The sequence below is a fragment of the Desmodus rotundus genome, chromosome 8, assembly GCF_022682495.2.
Source record: "Desmodus rotundus isolate HL8 chromosome 8, HLdesRot8A.1, whole genome shotgun sequence".
NCBI lineage: Eukaryota > Metazoa > Chordata > Mammalia > Chiroptera > Phyllostomidae > Desmodus > Desmodus rotundus.
This window is the reverse complement of record NC_071394.1, coordinates 73,791,959-73,798,893: the sequence shown is the minus strand read 5'-3', so window position 1 is coordinate 73,798,893 and position 6,935 is coordinate 73,791,959. Positions and strand designations below refer to the sequence as shown.

At 38.7% G+C, this 6,935-nt stretch overlaps 1 pseudogene; it reads right to left on the bottom strand.

The window, feature by feature from the left end:
• Positions 1 to 4,118: 4,118 nt before the first annotated feature.
• Positions 4,119 to 5,096, bottom strand: LOC112301195 (glyceraldehyde-3-phosphate dehydrogenase-like; annotated as a pseudogene).
• Positions 5,097 to 6,935: the final 1,839 nt, after the last annotated feature.

The window sequence follows — 6,935 nt, the reverse complement described above, 5'->3', positions numbered from 1 at the left end:
CCTCGATAAATGTTAAATATTATTCTTGTACTTCATGGATAACCACAGAAACATCTGAAGAAAAACAAATGCAATTGTAAAATGCAATGCATTTTATAAACCACTTCCACAATAGAAATCACTATATTAAAGACAATACACAAAAGGGCTTTTTAAAAATCTTGTCGCTTTTACAAAAAGCAATTCTGAGACTTTCAGATGGAGCTGTTTACAAAGAAAATAGAAAATCACCATTTGCTCATAAATATGAAGCTCTTCCAGAAAATGATCTGCATTGTTGCCAGTGAGCTTTCAGATTCAAATTCTATTCTGAGGAATTCCATCCACTTCTTTTAATGTGATCAAATGTTCTGGCTGATGAAGCAGATTTGGGAACACCTGTAAGAGGCACTCCTTCAGCAAATGTCCATCCTCTAAATCAGTGTGCAGAGTGGGCACATCTCTCCCAGCTTCTCCAAGGTGCGTTTGATCCGCATTCCGACGAGGAGGGTTCCTGTGTAATTAGCCTTATTTGACACACAGATGATTTAGTGGTGCTTTCTCTGACTGATTTTCTGTGGCTGTCACCTCAGCAGCTTCTCACATCAGAAGGGTGCTATGATACCGCAATCATATTTTTATCAATGATATCTATATTGATATAGATACAACATCTCTATTAACATAAAACAGATATTGATAGAGACATGTAGTATTTATATCAATATGAAACAGATCCTGTTTTCTCCTTTAAACATTTCCAAGTTTTTTGGATATTTTGCTAGTATATGTAATTTTATAGTCAGAAAAACCTGAAACTATGTTCTTAGTGTGTATTCATATGTAGGTAATATCCTTGTGGGTATTATTATATGGAGACTAGCATGTCCCTCTGTTTTACTATCTTTAAGTAAAAATGTAAGAATTAAGGCAATATATGTTTTAAGGAGAAGAAAATGAGTAAATGTGTCAGGGAGACAAATTATGTGGGAAAAAAATCATAACCAGCAAAATCAGTATTTTGAATACTTGTTCACCACAGATTAATTTATAGATTTTGATAGACTTTAAATTTTTAGGGTGTTCAGAGTAATTAAGTATAACTTCTATTTGAGAAGTCATTATATGTTGTATACCTGAAACTAATAGAACACTGTATGTCAACTGTAATTGAAAAAATTTTTTGAAGAAATTATATACCATTAAATAGAAAAATGTAAAAAGTAAATTAAAAATCTTGGAAATAAATAATATAGTTATGGAAATAAACTATGTGTGAATGGGATGAACTCTAGCTGGATAAAGAGTGCGCTTTTACACTAGAACATAGCACTGAGGTGTTCAGAATGTGGTGGGAGCCAAAAGGCTGAAGGAGCAATTGTGGTACAGAGAATGATTCTAAGGCTCTCACATTTGTTGAATAGAAATTCCAGAATAAGAGAGTGGAGAGAATGGTGAAGGGGCAATATTTGAAGAGAAATTATTACTAATTTTCCAGAATTGAAGAAAGATGTATGGCCTCAGAATGAAAGTGTTTTCTGAATACTGAGCAAAGTTAGTTTGACAACATTTAAAAGCATTTGTAATTTGAAGACATCTGGACCTGGCCATACTTAGACAACCTGTAGTAAAACTGGAGGACTTCAAGAAACTATCAGAGAGAGAAAAAACATTATCGAGAGAATAACAGAAAATCAGAGTAAAGTAAGACATCTTATCCACAGTGGTAGATACAAAAAGTCAACAAAGTAATATAAAAACATTCATGGGCAAGAGAAGCACCAGATTCAGGATTGTGGCTCTGTCTGGGCAGAGCAAGAGGGGAGTGAAAGGAAAAGCTAACCTAGTACCTCAAATGTAACTATGATATTTGATTCCTTCAAAAGATATTTAAAGCACTGTTGGTGGGAATGTAAAAGGGTACAAGCCACTATGGAAAAAAGGCTGTCAGTTTCTTAACATGCTAAAAATTAAACTACCATATGATCCAGCAATCCCACTTCTGAGTTTAAGTCCAAACTTATTGAAAGTAGGATCTCAAAGAGATATTTGTACATCCATGTTCATGGCAGCATTAGTCACGATAGCCAAGAGGTGGAAGCAACTCAAAACATTCATCATCAAAAAAATAGTTAAGCACAATGTGGTATATACACTCAATGGAATATTATTCAGCCTTTTAATAAAAGGAAATCTTATCATGTGCTACAACATGAATGAAACTTGAGGATATTATGAGAAGTGGAATAAACCAATCACAAAAAGACACTATAGGTTTCTTCTACAGTCGTCAGATTCAGAGTCAGAAGGTAGAATGGTGGTTTCCAGAGGGTGATGGGAGGGCGAAATGGGAAGTTGTTTGGTGGGTACAGAGTTCTAGTTTTGCAAGATGAAAGTGTTCTGGAGAGCCAAAGGGGTGACAATGTGAATATACTTAACATTACTGAATTGTACACTTTAAAATGGTTAAGATGATGAATTTTATGTTATATGCTTTTTACCACAATTTTTAAAAAACTTGAAAAATATTGAACAGAAAATATTAGAAGCAAATAATTAGAGGATAAAGATGTTCCCACTAGTATTTATTATATGAGATTCTATTATTTCTGAATTATCTCACAAAATAAAAAGCCACTTTTTAAAAAGTTGATGAATAAGTCCCTCCACAGAAGAATGGGTAAAAGAATTGTGGCTTAGCCAATCAAGGGAGACTACTCAACAATGAAAATGAACCACTGGTAGACACAGCAACGTGATTCCATTTCAAGAACATTAGGTTCATTGAAATAAGCCAGATACAAAAGGATACGTGCAGTAAGATTCTATTTAAATGAAGATGAAGAACAAGCAAAGAAAAACCATGGTGATAGAAATCAAAAGAGCACTTGCTTCTAGAGGGTGGGGATTGACTGGAAAGTTGAAACTGGGAAACTTTCTGGGGTGACAGCTGTATCTTGATTGGAGTATTGGTTACATAGGTGAATACATTTGCTATAAGTCATCTATTTGTACACCTAAGATCTAGGCTTTGCCTGCAATGCACATTTCATATCAATATATAAATAAAGTTTTAAACAAAAAGTGTAGCTAGAAAAGAATGTAGGGCTGTTCCGAATCCAAATCCGCCCCCCCCCCCCCGCCTTAACCTTGGAGGCAACCACACCTGACAATACAGGCAAAGGGCACTTCAGTTAATTGAAATGCAGGGAGAAATTTAGATATCACAGTTCTGTTACTCAAGAAGCATTAGGACATTGGAGAAAAGGCCAGAGCTTCAAGTAATGTTAGAAGCATAACCTGAAACCGTGTTCAGTGTCTCAAGAATTTTATCAAATCTTACTAAGGTACAAGAAAGCCTCCTCTCTGGTGCCTTTCCAAAGAAAAGGCTGAAAAATACGGGCATTTAAAATAAGTTAATTATTTTCTCTCTTTAAAATAATTTGATTTTAATTATAGAAATCATATGTTTGTTATAGAAAAATAGAAACTATAGATAAGCAAAAATCAAAAATTGAAATCACCAGTTAGATAATAACTCTTAACATGTGGTGTTTGTTTAATGCTGTATAACTTTTTCTTTTAAGATTGTTCCTATCTTTTCTATGATGTAAGTGAGATTCTCACTTTGCAGAAACCTGTGGCTGCCTTTACTGGGGAGGATCCAACAGTTTGATCATGTAATTAATCATATTTGAGTCTAGACTCATGGTGTGATCTTAAAATTCTTTCCTCAGTTTCCCTTTTTCTAAAGATGAGAGCAATTGATTTTGTCTTTCAAATGTTAGCATTTATGACTTGGAACATGTTCTAAAATTTCAAAGTAGTATTATTTCTCCAGGAATGATTTCTTCCTACTAATATAATGCCATCACCTATACCTGTGTAGGAAACATGACTACAAATGGCTGTAAAACATGGGATGTATGTATGTATGTATGTATGTATTTATTTATTTATTTGGGTACAGTGAACTTTATTGATGGTACATGACAAGGTAGAGCTCCCTAAGCCCCTCCCCTTCTTCAGGGGGTATGGGATGGAAACAGTGGAGATCAGAAGATGCCCTGTGTTAGGGGTTGATTTGGGGCAAGGACTCCCCAGCAGCTGAGGGCCTCTCTTCCTCTTACTGGGGCCTCTTACTCTTTGGAGGCCATCAGGTCCACCACTCTGTTGCTGTAGCCAAATTCACTGTAAGACAATGAACTTGACAAAGTGGTCATTGAAGGTACTGTCAGCTCCAGCATTGACGGTGGAAGACTGGGTGTCACTGTTAAAGTCACAGGAGACAGCCTGGTTCTCAGTATAGCCAAGGATGCCCTTGAGGTGACTCTGATGCCTGCTTCACTACCTTCCTGATATCATTGTATTTGGCACCTTTCTCTAGGCAGCAGGTCAGATACACAACTGACACATTGGGAGTTGGGACATAGGAGGCCATGCCAGTGAGCTCCCCATTCAGTTCAGGAATGACCTTGCTTACATCCTTGACAGTGCCAGTAGAAGCAGGGATGATCTTCTCGACCATCTCGTTGCAGCTTCCCAGAGGGGCCATTCACAGTCTTCCAGGTGGCAGTGATGGGAGGGACTGTAGTCATGAGCCCCTCCACAATGCCAGAGTTGTCATGGATGACCTTGGCCAGGGGGGCCAAGCAGTTGGTGGTACAAAAGGCATTGCTGACAATCTTCATTCAGGGAGTTGTCATACTTGTCATGCTTCACACCCATCACAAACAAGGGGGCATCTGCAGAAGGGGCAGAGATGATGACCCTCTTGGCTCCATCCTTCACGTGAGCCCCAGCCTTTCCCAAGTAACTGAAGACACCAGTAGGCTCCACAACATATTCAGCACCAGCATTAGCCCATTTGATGTTTGTGGGTTCTTGCTCCTGGAAGATGGAGATGGATTTTCCATTGATGACAAGATTCCCATTCTCAGCCTTGACTGTGCCTTTGAATTTGCCATGAGTAGAATCATACTGGAACACGTAGACCATGTAGTTGAAGTTACTGAAGGGGTCATTGATGGCAACAATATCAACTTTGCCAGAGTTAAAAGCAGCCCTGGTAACCAGGTACTCAACAGGCCAAATCCATTCACTTTGACTTTCACCATTATGTCTCAGGGTTGCAGCTTACACTACACAGGAAAAAGTGGCTGGCTGTTGAACGTAAGGAGAAGAGAGCCTGAAACATAGTTTTTAAAAGTGAATACACTACAGTTTATAAATTCAGTGAGCTTGTTCCCCTCTGTGGTGATTTTGGTAGGATGTGTACTTATCCAAATTGTTCTGCCACTCACCAAAGCATCTTAGCAATATCTCTAAGCAATATCTGAAAGCTGTGTTAGCCCATGATGGATGCTTTTTTTTTTTTTTGCACGCCCCCTAGTGGGCACCTGACCTGGCTGGCAACCCAGGCATGTGCCCTGACTGGGAATCTAACCACCAACCTTTCTTTCTTTTTTTTTTTAAAATATATTTATTGATTATGCTATTACAGTTGTCCCATTTCCCCCCACCCACTCCACTCCATCCTGCCCACCCCTTCCCTCCCACATTCCCCCCCTATAGTTCATGTCCATGGGTCATACTTATAAGTTCTTTGGCTTCTACATTTTCTGCACTATTCTTACCCTCCCCCTGTCTATTTTCCACCTATCATCTATGCTACTTATTCTCTGTACCTACCCCCCCTCCCCCTCCCACTCCCTTATTGACAACCCTCCATGTGATCTCCATCTCTATGGTTCTGTTCCTGTTCTAGTTGTTTGCCTAGTTTGCTCTTGTTTTTGTTTTAGGTGTGGTTGTTAATAACTGTGAGTTTGCTGTCATTTTTACTGTTCCTATCTTTGATCTTCTTTTTCTTAGGTAACTCCCTTTAACATTTCATATAATAAGGGCTTGGTGATGATGAACTTCTTTAACTTGACCTTATCTGAGAAGCACTTTATCTTCCCTTCCATTCTAAATGATAGCTTTGCTGGATACAGTAATCTTGGATGTAGGTCCTTGCGTTTAATCTTGGGTAATGTAATTATGATGTGCCTTGGTGTGTTCCTCCTTGGGTCCAGCTTCTTTGGGACTCTCTGAGCTTCCTGGACTTCCTGGAAGTCTATTTCCTTTGCCAGGTTAGGGAAGTTCTCCTTCATTATTTGTTCAAATAAGTTGTCAATTTTTTGTTCTTCTTTTTCTCCTTCTGGCACCTCTATAATTCAGATGTTGGAACGTTTCAAGATGTCCTGGAGGTTCCTAAGCCTCTCCTCATTTTTCCAAATTCTTGTTTCTTCATTCTTTTCTGGTTGGATGTTGCTTTCTTCCTTCTGGTCCACACCGTTGATTTGAGTCCCAGTTTCCTTCTCATCACTATTGGTTCCCTATACATTTTCCTTTGTTTCTCTTGGCATAGGCTTCATTTTTTCATCTGGTTTTCGAACAGATTCAACCAATTCTGTGAGCGTCTTGATAACCAGTGTTTTGAACTGTGCATCCGATAGGTTGGCTATCTCTTCGTTGCTTAGTTGTATTTTTTCTGGAGCTTTGAAGTGTTCTGTCATTTGGGCCATTTTTTTTTTTTTTTGTCTTGGCGTGTCTGTTACTTTAAGGGGCAGAACCTTAGGTGTTCACCAGGGCGGGGTAACGCTGGTTGCTGCGCTGTGACACTAAACGTGGGGGAGGGGCCAAGAGGGAGCAATGGCGACCGCTTCACTCTCCTCTGGATTTCTTTCTTTTTTTTCTTTTTTTTTTTTTTTTTAATATATTTATTGATTATGCTATTACAGTTGTCCCATTTCCCCCCCCACTCCACTCCATCCTGCCCACTCCCCTCCCTCCCACATTCCCCCCCCATAGTTCATGTCCATGGGTCATACTTATAAGTTCTTTGGCTTCTACATTTCCTACACTATTTTTACCCTCCCCCTGTCTATTTTCCTCCTATCATCTATGCTACTTAT